Genomic DNA, 20,329 nt, shown 5'->3' with positions numbered 1-20,329 from the left:
CCAAGCAGGATAAACATAGAGATCTACACTAAAGACACTTTACAGCTAAACTGTTGAAAGCCAAAGACAGGGAGAACCTTGAAAGCAGTAAAAGAGAAGTGACTTGCCACAAGGGATTCTCCATGAGATTAACAGTAGGTTTCTCTTCAGAAACCGTGGAGGCCAGAAGGCAGTGGGATGACACATTTGAAGTACTGAAAGAAAAAACTTTCAATCAAAAATTCTCTATCCAGCAAAATTGTCTTTTAAAAATAAAAGAGAAATTAAGATATTCCTAGATGAAAAATGGAGTACCTGACAAGTAGACATGCCCTAGAAGAAATACTAAAGGGAATCCTTCAAGCTGAAATGAAAGGCCGCTAGAGAGCAACTAGAATCCATTGGGAAAAATTAAAGAACAACAGTAAAGTTAGCTACATAGGTAAACATAAAAGCCAGTGCTATTGCATTTTTGGTTTGTAACTTTTCTTTTTTGTTCTATATGACTTAAAAGACAAATGCATAAAGCAATAATTATAAATATATGTTAATGGACACACAATGTATAAAGATGTAATTTGTGACAATTACAACAGAAAAGGGGGTAGAGCTGTAAAGGAGGAGGGTTTTTGTATCCTGGTGAAACTAAGTTGGTATTAATTCAAACGATTATACAGATTATAACAGTTATAAAGTTAAGATGTTAATTTTAATCCCCAGGGTAACACTAAGAAAAAAAATCTTAACTAAAAAAATACAGAAAAAATGAGAAGAACTAAACACTACAAGAAAACAATCATTCACAAAAGGTGGCAGTAATAAAGGAATTCAGGAACAAAAATCTATAAGCTGAAAACAAATAGCACAATGGCAGAAGTAAGTCTGTTCTTGTCAGTAATTACTTTAAATGTCAATGGTCTAAACTCTCCAACTAAAAGGCAGAGATTGGCAGAAAGGATAAAAATCATTATCCAACTATACGCTGTTTAAAAGAGATTCACTTTAGACTCAAAGGCACAAACAGAATGAAAAAGATACTCCATGCAAACAGTAAGCAAAAGAGAGCTGGTATGGCATTACCAATTCACTCATTCAACAAATAGTTATTAAATGCCCACTATGTGCCAGGCACTGTTCAAGGCATAGTGAATAAAACAGATAAAAATCTTTCTCTGATGGAGCTTACACTCTGGTGGGGGGGTGTAGAAAACAAACATCGCATGTGTTGGACTTAGGAAATTTGAGTTCAAGAGAGAACTCCAGGATGGAGATACAACTTTGGGGATCATCAGCATATAAATGTTTTGAAAGTCATGAGACAGGATAATGCCATCAAGTGCAGATCAAATCATTGATCTCAGAATTGAAAACGTTCTATTGATATGAGATCAGAAATAAGAGAAAGAACAAATAAAAGAGACTGAAGAGGAGCAGTCTGCAGAATAGACGCAGAACCAGGAGATTTTGGTGCCTTGAAGCCAAGTAGAAAAGTGTTTTCAGGAAAAGAGAATGATCAGTTATGTAAAATACTGCTGTAAGTTCAAATAAATTGAAGCTTGATAATTGGCTCGTAGGTTTAGAGTATGAAGGTAATAGAGGACATTTAAACCAAAGCAGCTTTACTGATATGGTAGGACAAAAGCCTGACTGATTGATTTGAATGGGAATGGGTGGAGAGGAATTGGTTGCAACGAATATAGACAACTCCTTCAGGAAGTATTCCTCTAAAGGGTGGTAAAGAAATAGAGTGGTAGCTGGAGGGATAAGTTGGATGAATAAACTCTTTTTTGATTTTTTGTTTTTCAAGTCGTTGAGAAACAACAGCATGCTAAATGTTGATAGTTAGTATCTAGCAGAAAGGGGAAAACTTAATTGGCGTGGGAGGAAATTCCTGGAGCAATGAACCAGAGTAGGTAACAGGTACTGATATCTAAAGCATGAGAAAATTGGTTGGCCTTGGGAGCACGGAGAATTTACCCCTGTCACCAGATGGGAAGGCAGGGAATATGGATGTTGATGTTGGCAGAAAGGTATAGGATTGCAGGACAATGAGGAAGTTCCCTTCTGCTACTTTGGTTTTCGTAGTGGAATAGAAGCAAAGTCATCTGGAGGGAAGGAGAATGAAAGAGAAGATGTTGGAAGTTGGAGGAGAGAGAAGGTAAGAAATAGTTTAGGAAAGTGAGAGATGTAGTATGAAATACTGCGTTCTCATCACAAGGTCATACGAAAAAGTGCAAACATTTAAAAACATCTACAGTCTTTGGTAAATATATGATGTATTTATTTAGAGAATTCAACTAACCGTAGGGGAATAGGCATATGGTTGCTGGGCGGAATTAATGACTTATTTGAGTCCAAGTTATTAAAGTAAGGGTAGTCAGCAGCATAGTGTGCTGTCATTTTATCAGCCTGTTTTACCTAAGTGCAAAGAGATGGAAAATGAGATTTTACCAGGGTTGTGGTTTTGCCAAGCAACATGATGAAAAGAGGCAGAGCAGAGGGAATTGAGTATGTAAGAAAGATTAATTAAAAATGACTAAGCATTTAATCTGGGTAAGAAGCGGGGGAAAAGGACAAAAAATGAAGGAGTACAACACCGTACCCACAGTCAAGGAATTCAGCTTTGTGTGTAAAACAAACACACAAACAGACACTTTTATTATCTAGTATGAGGTTAACCAAAGAGAGAAGTTTCTTGGAGAAGATGACACTGGCTTGTAGCACAAAGAATGAGTAGGGTTTGTTTAGGAAGGATCAGGACAGGAAATTCCAGGCAGGGGAAACAGCATAGAGAGAGGCTTACAAGCAGTCCAGAGCTTTGGAGATTTCTGAGTAGAAAATGGTACGTTCCAATTATATATTAGATGGGTTACACTGGAGTTTAGGGAGAGAAGGAGAAGGGAGGTAGGTGATAGAGGATAAGCTAGGCAGAGGAGCAGAGATGCAGAGGACAATTTCATTATGATGTAGGATATAGGCAAAACATAGAGAATCACCCAGGGAGAGTAGAGGGAGAAGATGAGAGGCTCTAAGGGCCACCTGAAAACGCTGACAATTTAGAGGCAAGTGGAAAAAAGGAGATGAAGACAGAAGTCAGAGAAGAATGAGGGGGAATAACAAGGGTCTAGTTACAGAAACCAAGTTCAAGAGAGTTTCACAGAGGAGGGAGTGATGATCAGTGACAGGCGTGGCACAACAGTCCGGCAGATAAGGACTGCATTATGCAACTAGAAAAAGATCGTTCATAACTCACATGAGAGCAAAACCAGAACCACGATGGGCAGCGAGGGCATTGAAGACAGAGAGGGTTGGATTCTTTTGAGAAGTTTAGATGGGAAGACAGAGACTTGGAAGCTTGAGGGGGACTCGTGATAAAGGTAACATTTTGTTTCTTCAGAAGGTGAATGCTTCCACCTTTTCTGGGTTGATGGGAACACACCTGTATAGAGAGAGGATTTGAAGGTTCTAAAGAAAGGAGATATTTGAAAAACAAGGTTCTTTAAAGACAAAGCATACTTTTTGGTCAAATTGTTCTCTTGTGCCTCTTCTCTTACCATGTGAAGGATATAGCCCCAGTTTTCCCCCTGCAAGTGAAATGCGAGACATACGGAGCACACGGGAATCACAACCTAAAGGCTGGAGCCAAGCCCAGATTAGACCAGCCTACCTTCAGCTGACCTGCAAATCATGACAAAGATAAATGATTGTCATTTTAGGCAACTGAGTTTCAGGTTAGTTTATTACATAGCTCTATTGTGGAATGGATAACGTGCAAAAAGGGAGATAGTAGATGGTGAGATCAGAGGGGCATGGCGGGAGGGGAGATCATGTAAAGTCTCATAGGACATTATAGAATTTTCACTGAATGAAATGGGGAGCCACTGGAGGGTTTTGAGCAGGAGCATGACATTATCTGACATGTTTCAGAAGAATCCCTTTGGCTGCTGCGATAAGTGTCTAGGGGTGGGGATGGCAAGGGTAGAAGCAGGGATATCAGTTAAGAGGCCACTGCAAGAATTCAGACAGACATGGCTGGGACCAAGGTAATATCAGTAGAAGTAGTCAGTATTGGATATATTTGAAGGTTGGAACAGCTGGATTTCCTGGCACATTGGAAGTAGAGTGAGAAAGAAGAGTCAAACTCCAAGGATTTTGTCCTGAGAAACAGAAGAATGGCATTGCTGTCAATTGGAATGCTGTGCTGGATTGTCCGTTACCTACCTTACATACTTCCATCTACTTCTAGGGGACTCGTCCACATGGCAGAGGAGAATCTAGGAACTGCATTTTCTACATTTTCCTTCTCTATATGGTTCCAGGTTAGAGTTTTTCTTTCTTTCTTTCTTTTTTTTTTTAAAGATTGGCACCTGAGCTAACAGCTGTTGCCAATCTTCTTTTTTTTTCTCCCCAAATCCCCCCAGAACATAGTTGTGTATTTTTAGTTGTGGGTCCTCCTAGTTGTGGCATGTGGGACGCCGCCTCAATGTGGCCTGACGAGCGATGCCATGTCCGTGCCCAGGGTCCAAACCAGAGAAACCCTGGGCTGTGGAAGCGGAGCGCGCGAACTTAACCACTCGGCCACAGGACGGCCCTAGAGTTTTCCAATGAGAGATTTGAAAAGTAAAAGTGAGGAGTGGCCATTACTGTCAGTAGCAGATGTGTGGGTGGCTGTGAGGTTCACAGTGGCTTCTCAGGCTTCTGGAAGAGCCTGCTTTACTTCTGCAGTTGAGACAATTCATGGGAGCTTTGCTATAGACCTTGAGAATTGCTGTAGTTGCCCAGAGGACATTTGAGAACCACCAGCTTTTGGGGGTCTTTCCTTGACTTTCTGGCTTCAATCTTCTTGATCGTTACTCTTCCAGCTTTGCTCACACTTGGGAAAACACCAATTTATCTACTATATCCATTTATTCCTATAATAATTAGAATGATACTGATTTCTTGACCAAATCTGGACTAATACAGATGGGAAAGGGTCCAAGTAGAGTAGGTTTGGGGGAAAAAGATCAAGAATTAACCTTTGGATGTGAATTGTTTGAGATATCATTTTGAGGCGATGTCTAGTACTGGGTTGTATATTCAAATCTAGAGTTCAGGAGTGAGGTCTAGTCTGGAGATAGAAACAGGAGAGTTATTAGCATGTAGATAATATGCAAAGTCATGCTGCTGTATGAGATCACTAAGAAAGTGGGTGTGGCTAGAGAAGAGTAAAGGTGGGTGGACCAAGTTCTGGGACCCAACACTAAGAGATCAGGGAGAAAACAAGGAACAAGGAAAAGAGACAGGGAAGGGGGAACCAGTGGGGCGAGAGCAAAACCTGGAGAGTATGGTGTTCTGGAAGGCAAGTCTAGAAAGTTTCTAGACTGATCAGCTGTGTCAAATTCTGCTGACAGGCTAATCAAATGACTAAAACCGAACACTGGCTATGCTTACCAAAAATATGGAAACTAGAGAAAAGTAGAAAGTTGAGAGAGAAGGAGGATCATATGTTTTATCATCACCAAAACAGCAGTCATTTACATTCTTTTTTCTACATAAGCTTTAATTTTTTGTATAGCTGGAGTTCATTATGCATATATAATTTTCCCTGTTGCTTTTCATTTACTTTATGAGATGTTTTCTATACTATTACAAATTTGTTATTAACACCATTTTAAATGGCATATTATATCTTTTGAGGAGATATAGAATATGTTATTTAACTGTTCTTTCAATGTTGGACATTTAAGTTGTTGATAATTTTCTGCTGTTATAAATAGCCCTGTGATGAAAATCTCTTGCAAAAAGCTTTCTCAGCAGTTTTAGATGACTTCCTCAAGGGAAATGATCAAAACCTTAACTACTATTTTAAAGAAATGAACATTTTTAAAGCTCTGTTTCAGGCTTTTGGAAGTTAACTCATTAAGTGTTACCTTTACAAGTCCCATTTTGTTTTCTCTGAATCCTGATTTGAGAGCTCTCACTTTTTCAGCTCTTATATTCCAATAATCACTCAATTTATTTTTTGGAGGAAAGAAGGAAGGCTGGCATGGGGCTTATGGGGAATGTTTTTGTAGGACCCAAATATATGTTCCTTTATTCATTTATTTGTTTATTCATTTATCAAAGTCAGCAAAACAGAGGAGAGGCACAGGGCTCTGGGACAGGAAACAAGAGGGATGGCCCTGCTATGAACAGTGCAACAAGTTGGCCTTCATTTTAGCTTCTGTCTCCAGGGTGATCTTTTCTCTAAAACCTCCAGGGCCTCCCCATGAAGCGTGGCCTTCTCGGCCTCCGCATGTGGCTATGCATGGAGATGGGTAAGGGAACACAGTAATCCCTGGATCATGCCTGGGATTCACACCACCCTAGTGAGGCTCGGGAATGGAAAATTGGAGACTTACTGAAGTTTTAATGATTACCTGTTGTTTTTGCTTACCATGTGCATATTTCTTCTCCTGACGAGAGTATCTCATTTATCTTTCCCTCGACTAGGTCCTAATCCACATGATTTAGGTGGTGTTGACTCCCTTTCTTCCACCTAGAGTGGATTCATGACTCAGGCTTGGCCAATCGGAGTAGTCCATCCCATGGCCATGGTTATTGGTTACTAGCTCTAAGGATAATATAAGCCTTCTGCTGCCGGGGTCCCTTGTGAAGAGATCCTGCCTGAGAGAAACACTGTCTCAGAGAAAAGTACAACCATTAAATGAGGAGAGAGCAAGCAAGAGAAGAATAGGTAAGGCCACCAGAAGATTACTGAGAGTACACTTGCAAGTGGCCATGGGTTTTCGAGAAGACTAAAATCTAATAATTTCTATGGAACTTCATGGCCATTTAGATCAATTTGCTGAGAAACACCGTCCTCTAAGCAGATGATCCACCTCAATCTTAAAGAAAAGAAATGATAAATTTAATCTCAGATAGGAGCAAGATCCTCAAAATGAGATGTTGCTGTTTCGATATTGATTGCCCTTGAGAACAGGCATCCATAGTCAAGCCATTTTTTCTTGTGACTTTTGAGAGGATATAATTTCCCCAACATTAGCAAAGAATTATTTTTCTAATAACAGAGGCTTTCCTTGCTGATTGCCACTCCAAGGTTGTAGGTTTGGAGGGCAGGTTAGGATTTGAAGAGACTTCACGTTCCGGTGTATTCAAAGCTTGAAATGTGTTCAATTTGAGAAGGTCCTCCATGTTGTCCACCTTAATAAGTGTCACTTTATCCTCCAAGCTGTCAAAGACCTACATCTTGAAGTTAGATTCTTCTTGTTTCTCCGTTTCTATCAGTCAGTCGTCACCAAGTTCCATCTCCTAAATGTTTTTTGAATATACCCACATCTATTGCCATTGCTGGGTTTAGTGCAGCGTTCTCAACTCTCATCTTGCATCACAATCATCTGAGGAACTTTAAAAGATACTGATGCCAGGCGTCACCCCCAGAGATTCTAATGTAATTGATCTGGAATGGTGTTTAGGAATCTGTCGTTTCAAAATCTCCCCAAGTGACTCTAGTATCCAGCCAGGGTTGAGCACCACTGGATTTGAGGCTCACCTGAGATCCTCATCATCTTTTTAGGACTACTAAAATAGTCTAGATTGCCAACTCTCCTCCCATCTGGCTCCTTACCAATCTGTCCTCCACAGCCCTTCCAGGGGAATCTTTCAGGGGAACTGATTTCCAGGGAAACCTATCTGATTCTGTCACTCCTATGATTGTGACCCTTCCCTGACCCTGATGCCTATGCATGCCTTGAGATACAACCTCACGGGGGGCTTCCACCCTCCCATCTCCTCAATATCACCCCCAAGCCTTTTCCTTCCCAGTTTGCCCCATAGCAGTGCCAAAGTAGTCTTTGGTATTCGTAAGGGAAATATCTCAAGACAGTTGTAAACTCCGTATTTTTGAATGTCATAATTTCTTTCCGTATAATGCAGTATATTATAACTAAAAAAATTGTGAATTCCATGACTCTATAAATGCAGAACTAAGGTAATTTAAATAGCAATTACAGTAAATTTTTCGTGAAAATAACCTCCACACAATATTGTATTACATGTCTACAGTAGCATGGACCAAGAACCATGAATGATGTTAATCATTTCTATAGAGTCCACATTTGTACAGAGGTATGATTAAGAAGCCTCCTCCTCACAAAGGCCTATTATCTAAATTCTGAAAAGAAAAAAATATTTCCTAAAATTTACAACCAACTTTTATTTTTCAGCATATGCTATCAAAGCCTTAATGGTACTTTCGCTGTGCTTGGGTTCCTGTAAAGTCAAACACCTGCTAACGCTCCAAGTTAACCACCATTTCATCATTCATTTATTTTATCTCTAAGTGGATGAGCAATTTTTGAATTGGTTCAGGCAGTCATTAAAACAGATTCATGAATCACTTTTACTTATTTCTAAACGGTGGACTTAACATTCAAGCTTTAACAAATAGATACATATCTCTTCTTTGGCATTTATCCAGAACATCTCTTTTCTGTTTAAAACTATCTGTTTCTTGCTCTTTATGGCCACCACTAGCATTGGCATTTAGCACCCTTGCTGTGCCTACTTTTCACAAAATAACAGCCTCATCGTAAAAGTGTTCATGTGTATGTGCTGATAAATACAGAAAAATAAGCCTAGTAGAGATGTGACCCTGGATGGTCAGCTAGCCCCACTCGCTGGTTTAGTGATGTGTTCTGCACACTACCCTTAAAGCATGGGTAAGTCAAATCCAGCCTCAGCAGAATTAATAAAGTGTCATGGACCTCTGGTATCGACACCAGAATTGTACAAAAGCGACCTTGAGATTCTGATATGGATAAATGGAATAGTCCAAAGGCAACCCTGATAACTCTTGTTGGGTTGCCTGGATGATGAGCCAGTCGGGACAATGGATTTTTCCCATGGAAGGTGACGGGGCTGCATCTGAACTCAACTTCCCTTGGGGCTCAAGCTGGCAGCTGGCTTTCCTAAACAACTGCTGTAAACAACTGACATCTAAACCACACTGCCTAGTGCCCAAGCAGCCCTTTTCCTGCCCCCACCACTCCCTTCTCCTCATTGATAAACCTGCCCAATCCCTTGACGAATAAGAAAGCTGAGCAGCTGGTCCCTCCCCTGGAACTACACTCATGACCTGTCCCAGCACTCCCCGCGGAGAGATTAGAGGCAGGCACTCTTCTTGCTGACCTTTACTTTGCAAGTTCCATCAAAAACTCTGTCTTTTACCCATTACCAGTGAGATGAACTTCAAACTGAGGCCTGTTACATGATAGACTTTTAGCACCAGTTGTGAATTCTGGAAACTGAGGATTCAGATTGCCACCTGTTTTTATTAAGACGCTACTGTGCCCCATGTTGTTTTGCGCCCCTGCCCCTTTGCACATTCTATTCTTCTGCCTATAATTCCTTCCTCCATTGACCACCTGGAAAACCTCTACTGGGCCTTCAAGATCCATCTGTGTGGTATTAACCCTCATCCTCTGTCCCTCATCCAAAGCAGAGAAAAATCACCCTCTTTTCTCTGATGCTGAAAGGTGCAACAGACCCAGGCAGGTCTTGGTACCAGAAAATTATTTTCAGAATTGGTCCATCCTGGGAGCCAGAGGTTTATTACAACTATTTATTTTTTATGTATAATTGCTTTTTACTACATAAGTGGTACATATTGGTTGAAAATGAGAAAGTACCAACAAGCAAAATATGACCCAGGGATAAACACTTTCTAATGTTTTGTTTACACCATTTCAGATTTGATCTGATAAAAATGGCCTGATGCGCTACCAATTTCTTGAAACCTACTTCCTTTTCTTAACAGGCAAATAGGGCAGCTCACTGTTTTTAATTTGCATTTATTTAATTGATGACAACATTAAACATTTAAAATTGGCTCATGGTGAATTGCATTTCCTTTTATCTTCCTGTTCACATATTTGTGTTTATTTTTTTATTACTTATTTATCTTCTTATTGACTTTTCAGAAGTCCATATTTGGTGAGTAAATTAACTCTTCATGGGCTATGTAAATACTACTTATATTTAAATTAGTTTATAATTTTATTTTTTAAAAATTAATTTTATGATTTAAATTTTATGTTTTGCATTTTTTAGGCAAATTTGTTAGTCTTTCTCAACAATTTTTACTTTGATGTCCCACTTGGAAAAATTCTCTCCACCCTAATTATTGAAATTTTTTCCTAAAAACAATTTTATGCTTCTATTGGAATCCTTCACCGATTTTGATGCTTATTTTAGTATAGCTCCCTCCTCCCTTCTTTCCTCTCTTCCTTCCTCTGACAAATGTTCATTGAGCTCCCATTCTGTTCAGACACTTGATTTTTTGGCACTGGAGAAACAGCAAGGAACAAGGATGACACAGTTTCTGTGTTCACAGAGTTAACATTGTAATGAGAAAAACAGATAATAAACATAAAGCCCAAATAAATATGGATTATAATATCACAGAGTGGTAAGTGCCATAACAAAGTATGAAGTAGGGTAAGGAGCCACAGAATGGGGTGGTGGTGTGTTAGATGAATAAGCTAAGGTCAGCTTCTGTATATTGGCTCCTTGCTTGCTTACTTCTCAGCAGGCTGGCACCAAACTCAAACTTTTACATCCCATTGTTTTAAATATAGCCCCCCCAAAACAGATTTTTAAAAATTATTTATTTATTTTTATGTTTATTTTTTGAGGAAGATTAACCCTGAGCCAGCATCTGCTGCCAATCCTCCTCTTTTTGCTGAGGAAGACTGGCTCTGAGCTAACATCTGTGCCCATCTTCCTCTATTTTATGTGGGATGCCTGCCACAGTGGGTAGACAAGTGGTGCGTAGGGTCGGCAACTGGGATCCAACTCTAACCAGGCCGACGCAGAAAGTGCAAACTTAACCCCTGGGCCACCAGGCCGGGCCCCCCAAAACAGATTTTTAGCCATCCAGAGCCTACTCTGCTTTGTATACCCTGTGCCCAACATCTGCTAGCCCTAATAAGATAAACTCCTGCGCTATAAAGACGCCAAGCAAATGCTGTCAACTTTGGAGCTCCCTGCCCCTAGACTGCCTACTGTGCAGCTGAGTGACATCACCTAGACGCGGAAACCCCTCTCGGATCGATCTCGCCCCTCCTCCGCTTGTCCTCCTCCCCTTCTGAGCAGTGACCCCTGCGCCTTAGCCTCTGGGCCATCGGTTGCTGTGAGGGACTCCCTCACACGCAAACTTGTCAAGGTGCCTAAACAAAGCTTGTGTGCGTTACTGCCACCTCATGGTCATATCTTTTTTATTGATCAGCCCCGAAATTCCTCAAACCCTCTGCAGGCTGCTATTTTAGTTAGGGAGGTCAAGGAAGGCCTCACTGAGGAGGGAACATTGAGTATCTAGCAGGAATAGCTTTGGGGGAGGACTGTGCAAGTCAGAAGGGAGGGCAGCCGGCGGCAGAGTTGAGCGTGTTCGGGCAGGCAGGGGCATCAATCTGCCGGAGCACGCGTCCCGTCGCTGTTTGTTCAACTACCTTTTTTTCCCCTTTTCATTTCAAAAGCACTCCTAAAGACTTATGTATATTTGATTTGTTTCTGGCTTTTCATCTGTTCCCTCACTTTCCAATCTTAAGCCAACACAGCTTTGTCTTCAGATGAGTGACTACATTTTACACAGTTTTCCTTTTCTCACATTTCTTGGAAAATATCAAGAGCATCTGTCTCCAGATGTGCTTAAAATAATATCTGCTGGTTTTAAAATTAAAAATCTGGTTGGAGCTTTCATCTGAATTGCATGAAACTAAAATTTTGATCTGAGGAGAATCGAATCTTCCCAATATGGTGTCTTCTGACCAGAAACATTGAATGGATTTTCAATTATTAAATTTTTAAAATGTTGCTCAGTAAACACCTGTAATTTTCTTTGCTTAAGTCACTCCATTTATTTTAAAGTGTGTTCATATGCATTTTGTATATTGGTTGCTATGGAAAATTCAATCTTCAGTTTTTTATTATATTTTCTAATAGGTTATTGCTAGTATATAGAAAAGCAAATTGCTTTTTATATTTGTTGGTTATGTAATCAGCTACTTTAATTAAATCTCTTCTTAGGCCCAATGGGTTTTCAAAACAATCTTGTGCTTTCTTCTTAGATAGTCATATCATTTGCAAACTGATAATTTCACTCATTTCTTTACTTACATCTTTTATTATGTTGTCTTCTTACTAAATTGCATTAGTTAAATTCCTTAGGGAAGTTTCTTTTGAACTTCAGAAACTCTGTGTGTGTTCATTGATTTTTCTATCAGAAGTTGGTCTATTTTTTCAAGATGTTTAAAGCTTGCAAAGCTCATGGATGCCACTCTTCTCTGGGATTGAGCATACTTTGATTCTTTTATTCCCAAGGAGATGGAAATTTCAGGAGTCAGAGGCAAACAGGAATCAGTGAAGGCATTTTACTCCTCCTGTATTCTCTCTCAAGTGTAAGGTTAAGCAGTCTCCAGTGATTGCCAGCACTACTACAGCCCCCAGCCAGAGGGGGATTCTGCATAGCCTGGACCCTGGGGCTGACAAGGCTCTCTGGGAGAGGATGACGTGCTCAGAATGGTTTGACTCAGAGCTGAACCTCTGAGGGGGAAAATGGGTGATGGTTCTTGCAAAGGGTAGGTGGAAAGAGTTTGGATCCCTTAATTACTTTCCTTAGGTCAGAAATTGTGGGCACACTGTGAAATTGAATCTTTCATTTTTCTCTTGGGACACAGGAAAAAAAATTTCTCTCTTTTCTTCAATAGAAATATAAAAAGCAAGCAAAAATGCTTTCTCAGCAAAAAGGGACTGTAATGAAGAATTTATAGACATTTTATGCTCTCTCTTTGCTCCTATTTGCAGCTTATCTGAGAAGAGGCCCACAGAAACCATGATCAATTGCCGCAGTCTTCACGCCACAAAGAAGGGAGAAATTTTCCTCTACCCTTTCAGGTTCTTCTGTCTGGTCTAGGAATTAAATTGACATGAGACAGAATAATAAGAGAAAGTCAAACAAGTTTAGTAACATGTATACATGGGAGAAACTCAGGAAACTGAGTAACTCACCAAAATGACCAAAGTCACCACCTTAAATACCATCTTCAGCTAAAGACAAAAGAGGATGCTGGGAGTAGTGGTTTGGGACTTCAAAGGGGAGGGAAACAATTCACATGCAGATGGAAAAGCAAATGTTTGGTAAACAAATGTGCACCATGTCATGCAGATACAGCGGGACATGGAGAGGATTTTGATCAACTGAGCCTTGCTGGGTTCCTTCATGCCTACCACACTTAACTCATGTTATACTATGGTTATCTACGGTGATAGTTCCTTCCTGGAACAGGCCTTCTATCTTAAATTCTTTTAGGCAGTTAGAGGGAAGGTCAAAGTTTCTTCCTGAGTCTTGTGTTGTTAAAAATAATCAAGCCAAAGAGACATTTTGGGGTAGCGAATTCTACTCCAGTACAATGCCTGTTGGCTTCCTGTGAGAAGAAAACCATTGCATGTGGTTGTCAGAGGTCTCAAGCCCAGAAGAGGAGTTTTTCCTGAGGACCTTTCATAAGACCAGACTTGGAGCTGAGATGATTTCTTTGGAGACGATGTCACTGTTGTTCAAATGCTTGGATGGTTCCTGAAAAACCTTAGGTGAGCAGACAAGAGTTGAGGGAGAATTTCTCCACTTTCATTTTGCCAGATCAAAGTCTAATTATTTTAGAGACTAAGGCATGAGCATTAGCTCCATGTGGAGATTTTGAACTTTGTCAGGGCTGAGGCACTGGCTCATCTCTCTATTTAGCATCACCATCCCAGATAAAAACTGGATCTGGTGGCATGAACCCCACTCCCACACCCCCCAGCCCAGCCTAGCCCAGCCCACCTCCAGTACGCCTCCTTTACCCAGTACGGATTAGGAGGACGCGTGATCTGATGCTCCACTGCCTATGAGGTGTGCAGCCTGGCTAAATTACTTAATCCCTCTGTCCTCAGTACCCTGAATTGCAGCTGGAGATGAAACTAACACTTACCCTAGGGTGGCTGTTGGGCTAGAAAGAGCTAATCTGAGCAGAGGATTCGGTCTAGTTGATAGGACATAGTCAATTCTCTGTAAGTGTTACTATGAATGTTATTCATTGTGATGTCTTTTTTTGGCTTTGCTGTATTAAATTCCAGTCTTACAAGTATTTTCTCTTCTTGGAATATGAGTGATTTCAGGAGTGGTAATGCAAGTTGTATCTGCAGTCACCTTGCAGTTGGCAGTCTACTGTTCTGAGAGTCTGTTCTTTGTGCTGAGAAGGGTTTTAGAGGTCCCCTTCCTTTTTTCTTGCTTTTTAAAGTGGAATTCAAATGGATCATCTATTTCGGTAGCTTGGTAACATTTGTTGTCTATTACCATTAGACATTTCTCTGATTTAACCTCACAGGCAGCAGATATTTTGGGATTTGTGTTGAATTATTTCTGTCCAATAAAAAGAGGGCATCGTGCATAATGTAGTACTATCTGTTTTGTGCTTTTCATATAATATAATAATAATTCCTCCCATTTATTGATTTCCTGCTGTAATCTAGACACTGTGCTAAGCACTTTGCATATATAATCTCATTAATTTTCATATATTATCATCTCCACTTAATAAGTGGGAAAATTCTGACTTAGTTAATTGACGTGCCATGTTCATCCAGTTGGTGAGACATAGAGCTGGGATTTGATTCTAGACTCTGTGACGTCATCCTCCTAACCCCTATGTGCATACCAGCAAATAACCCACTCCAGAGAGTTTCAAAACATTGTTCCAAAACCACCTGAGTAAGATAACTTTGAGGGAGTGGTTAAAAAAATCCCGCTTCCTGGGTGCCAGGATGTCTGCTTTCTCTCTCTTTCTGGATACACCTTATCTCCACAAACATTTTATACTTTATCAGAAGAAACAAACCTTCCAGATCCTGGGAGGAGAGAACAGATGTCAGGAAGTAAATCTGTGTGGGCTTATTTGTAGAACTGAATGAGTTTATATCCAACTATAAACAAAGGCTGCCAAACTCTAGGGGAAAACTTATATAATATGCTTTCTTTCTCTAGAGTCCTAAGGGTTTTTTTCTGCATCTGTTTCTGTGGCAATATGGTATACTGTTTAGAGATCTTCCTTCATACTATACCATTTTTCCAGTCCTAGTATAGGAGGTGATGAAAAGAAAGTCAACATTAATTATGCTGTTGGAGAAACCAGCTGGTAATTCAGGTTTGGGCGAGCTTGAGGGCAAAGGTCGAAGTGAAAGTATAATGAGTGATTATCTGTCTTGATAATAGCATTTTATTAAAACAAAAGTCTAACTCCTTAATGTGGGAGGTAGATGGGTTTTGGTTCAGCCAAATGTAGAAGTTTTCTTTCTGACATCTGTAGAAATTGGGTTACCTTCGTCCTGTGATTGTTTTAAAGTTAAACTCTTTATCTTTTATCTTTAAAAGGGTAAGGCAAACTACAGTTCATATTATTTTATTATGATGATGATTATTATTGTTATAAACTATACCTGGTAAGAAATGTTGAATAGATCAAGTGAAGAAGAAGTCTTTTGATAAAGAATTTCGATGAAGATTTGAAATGGAAATCTCAATGACATATTCCTACTTCAAATGTCTACAGAGGCTAGATAATTACAGTCCACCTTATTTTGTGCCATTTGGAAATTTGTGTCCCCTTCCTCCTGCATATAAAAGGATGCTTTGTTCAAATTCTCAGGCACTTGGAGTCCTCCGGGAGAGGCTGTCAGCATGATGAATCTTCATGTTCTGACAGGAGCTCAGATCTGCTGGGCGGTATTTTGGAGCAAGTCCCTGGGGAAAGGACACTTCAGTCTCCATGAAGGTCACAGTGATTATTACTAGACAATGGGACATCATTCAGCTATTGCCAGTCATTGGCGTCAAATGAAGATTTCGTAGAAATACTAGGTGCACTGTGCTTGGCTGATCCAGGATTCCCAGGAGTTCTCAAGTCAGGAGTAAATGAGGTGCTCAGCGGAGAATAACCTCTTTCTGCAAAGCAGCCTTGGGCTGCAGTGTCTGGGGACTGTTACAGCCAGGATGGACGGATTTGCTCTGACTTAGCATGCTCAGAGGTTCCAGAGGGACCGTGCTTTCTGCTCCCTTTGAAAATGTTAATTCAAATTTGGTGAGTGTGTTTGTAATTTGGTTGGGAAAGGCGGCTGTAAGACAGGTCAAATAGTGGGACACACACTTCTGTTTGAAACGACCTTCCCCTCTCTCCATCTAGCCGATTCTTCCTTATCCTTTAACACTCAGAGGAGGCATGATTTCTTACCACACTGTAATTATCTGGAGCCTCACTCCCATATCCAACCAATCTCCAGCCTTGTCAGTTCCTTGTCTCTGGAATCACCCAAGTCTGCCCACCCATTCCTACTGCCCCTGTCTGGCTTCAGGCTGCCATCATCTCTCACTTGGTTTGCTTCAATCACAGTGTCTCTCATACTGGTCCTGCTATCCTGTCTCTACCCTTGAAAATCATATTGTGCCACAGCCTTGTTTAAGTCTTGTACATGTAATTGGCAGAAAAACTAGAAAATCCAGATGAGCCAAAACCAAACCAACATGAAACAAAAAATAACAAGCATACAAAATCTTACCACCCAGACATAACAACTATTAGCATTTAACTGCAGAGATTCCTAAACCTAATTTTCTACTTACATGCATAAATATTTTTTCAAAGTAGAATTGTACTGTAAATATTGGGGTTTTACTTGTTTTTTTTTTACATGACAACATATCACAGCTCATTATCCTATCAATGGATTTTCTCTACATTGTTCTATTGTATTTCATTATACGTATAAATTATTGTTTATATAACAAATGCCACCGTTGTTTTGTCTTATTCTAATTTTTTTCACTTTATAAGTAACATTGTAAATTATATCTTTGTTTAGAAAGCATTATACCCATCCTTAAATATTTCCTTGGGAAATTTTTTTAACTAATGAAATTGTTGAGTTAAGAGTATGTACATTTATATATCTTCTTTATTTAGTATAATATTTGATATGTATTTTCAATTTATAGCCTCATGTACCAATTATTTATGCTTCTCTGTATTTTAATAATTTCAGGACTTCTGTATTATGACTTCCTCAATCTTAGGCTTTTAATTGTGTTCCAACTCTCTACTGGTTGTGGAACAACTTTAAGTATATTTTTCAACGTTCAACATTAATGCCATGGTTTTAAACCACTGTGCATTGGCACGTCATTTTGTTACCTTCACACCCAAATGGCAACTTGGCAGCATATGAAATCTCTGAGCCACAAACTATCCCCTTAAAACTATAGCTACCTTTCCACAATGTTCTGATGTTTGGTTTGGCAAAGAAATCTAAAGTCATTGTGTGTATTGTAAGTAAACAATTTTCTTCTACCTAAAACTTTGGGGACTTTTTCTTTAACTCTTGTAATTGCAGTGTCTGGCACTTAGCTGGAATAAAGTAAGTATTTGTTGAGTGAATGAATAAAAATACTTTGCTCAGGTGTGACTAGATGGTGGTACAAGTGGGGGCAGGGGTGTATTTTTAATTACTGTACCTAAACATAGTGAGCCCTTGGAATCTGCTTATACAAGCTCCCCTTCCCCCACTTGTTTTTAAGGTCAGGCAGAATTTCTTCTGGTACAGGTTCGATTCTGCTTTTCTTCCTTTTCTTCGTGTTTCTCATCCAGGAACCCTCTTCGCTGTCTTCCATTCCTATTTCTTCCTTAGCCTTTCTCTTGGCATTCTGGAAAGGCTTCTCAAATTTGTCCTTCCAGTAATGGTTGGGGTTTTCCACACCATGGATTGGGCCTTTTTCGGTTGTTGCTTCATGTGCTGTTTTGATTGCTCTTTTCCCCACAACGGCTCCTTTCATATTCTCTCATTTCTTTCTTCATCCTGCCTTTCTGCTTATGATACTGTTCCTATTGATGCCTTCTTACATCTTTGGATGACACTAAAACATTTCCCGGAAATGTCTTTTTCTAGTCATTGAGGTACATTTTTTTCAGAGATATCCTTTTCTTCTGAGCCTTCCAGATGTTGTTTCCTTTTCCTTGGTATAAAGTATGCTTCTATAGTTTCAAATTATTTGATGGCTTCCTTATTTTCTTCAAAAAATAAACAGATTTCTTTTCAGATTTGATGACTAGAAACAGATATGACAAATGAATTACTCTCGTTCCTGCTCTTTGTTTAGCGTATGGTGAACCAAGTATACCTTTTCCCGAGATGCATCAAGAGGCCAGGTCAATGTGCACTGTTTAGGGCCAATTCCAAGTTTTTGATGGGTATTTAGCCAAAGGAAGTCTTCCCTCTCCTTCAATTGCTTGACTCTTTAGGACTCTTAATTATTATAGTTAGATATACACACACACATATGCACACCCCCCCACACACATATTGCATGCGTATGTATGCATGTACGTATACCACACACACACCACACGCACACATATGCACTACTTGCACACACCACATACACATACACACACCACACATACTACCTACATACGCCACACACACACCACCTATACACACAAACCATATACACATACACACACCCCTCAAACAAACCACACGTAACTCCTAACCTGGGTCTGTTACTAGAGGACTGCCCTCAATTCTTGCACTCAGCGCTTTGCTTGTGGGACTGCATGTGGCGTTATATCCTGAGTCTGCTCCTATGTCATGCCTTTTGTTTTGCCTGGGACTTTTATTCTTTTCCAGAAAGTAGTTAAGGGGTAAAGAGTTTACCCTCTGCTTGCCTTGTGGCTCAGCAGCATTTAGGGATGGGCTTCTCCTTATGCAGTGGGTCAGAGCAGGCTGCGGAGAGTGCCTCTGTCTTGCCTTTGTTCACAGTCTGTATTCTGTGAAATTAGTCTAGATGTGGCATAGACAGCTCCTTGACTTGGAGTTTCTCAATGCAATGCCATCTGCCTTGTAAGTAAGTAGTGTCAGTTCCTCTCTGGTTCTGACATTAGATAGTCCGTAAAGGGTGGTTTTCAATGTAATGGGAGTTTTCGTTTTTTCTTATATTTTTAAAGTGAGAAAATGGGATAGATTGCATTGAGGGCTGGGAGCCAAGCACAATCTTGAACTGGAAGTCCATCTAGATTTTTTGCATAAGAGAATGAAAACAATCTGTCTGTGATTTAAGAACGTACTCTGGCAGCAGTATGAGAATACATTTTAAATCCTCATTAAAGAATCAGGTATGAAATATACATTTATTTAGTAAAGTGCCAGTTGTATGAAAAATCCTTTTCTTGTTTCCAATAATATTTCTGAAACTTCTTAACAGGGCATATGGAGACAGAATGCCATCAGTATTGAGGGACAGCGTGTTACCAATTTTTTCTTAGAGTAGATCTTTTCTAGGTCGCCTGCTGCTTCAGTATAGCTCTGAACAATCTAACATGCTAACCATCTGACTCCATTCTTCTAACTAAGTCGTGAGACAGGAAACACTTGCAGCAAATTATGCCTGGCAACAGCATCTAAATGGAAGGACAGGAAAAAGCTTCCCTTTCATCTCTCCCCTAGAGGTGCAGGGTTGGGGGAAAGGGATTTGCATGCTCTGAGGGCCTTTACCCTCACTCCGGCCTTCTGACAAGCAATCAGGTACTATGCTATTTCCACTCATTGTATAATCCTCCCCGGGAAGCTATTAGATACTGAGTGCTCACACACTCCTGGCATGGTTACCATGTGCCACAGGCTCTGGATAAACTTACAGAACAAAGTCTGTTCTTCACCTCTCTCTGCTTCCTGCCACTCTGGACGCCTTCTCACCCAGCCAGCAGGACTAGGAAACGCATGGGCTTTGAGGCCAAATGAACCTGGGTTCCAAGAGGACAGGGTCACCTTGTGTCTACTGGGAACTTGATTGAGCATGTGATGTCTCCCCTGTAAAAAGGGGTAACAGTATCTCCCGGAATTTGCATGTCTCTGCGTGCAAAATGTGCATGTGAGTGAAATAAGGTCATATCTGCAGAGTCCTGGCCTATTATCTTTACTTTGCAAATGAGGAAATCTCGGAAGGCTGTGCTGACTTTCCCCCAGCCTGTGCAGCGATGACATGGCAGACTCAGGTCCTTTCAGTCTGCATTCTTTAGGCCAGGGCTGCTTCCTCTCTGGCCTCCAGACTCACCAACATAGAGGGTCAGCAAGGAAACCTGCAAGCATTCTATTCTATCCTAATCCATAAGTAGTTTGCAAACTCCAGGACTCCTTGTGGTCTTGAACTTGTATCTAGACGTGCTCTTAACCATGAAAAAGCTGTTTCTAACCTTTCCTTGGACCTTTGAGATATGCCTGAGGTATTCAG

General features: G+C 40.3%; 1 protein-coding gene across 1 annotated transcript in view; it reads right to left on the bottom strand.

Annotated features, from left to right (window-relative positions):
* Positions 1-20,329, bottom strand: part of NPSR1 (neuropeptide S receptor 1) — a 152,750-nt gene that overhangs the window by 75,309 nt on the left and 57,112 nt on the right. The gene's annotated exons all lie outside the window — the stretch shown is intronic.

Source organism: Equus caballus, chromosome 4 (genome assembly GCF_041296265.1).
Source record: "Equus caballus isolate H_3958 breed thoroughbred chromosome 4, TB-T2T, whole genome shotgun sequence".
NCBI lineage: Eukaryota > Metazoa > Chordata > Mammalia > Perissodactyla > Equidae > Equus > Equus caballus.
This window is presented reverse-complemented; position numbering and strand designations above follow the sequence as displayed.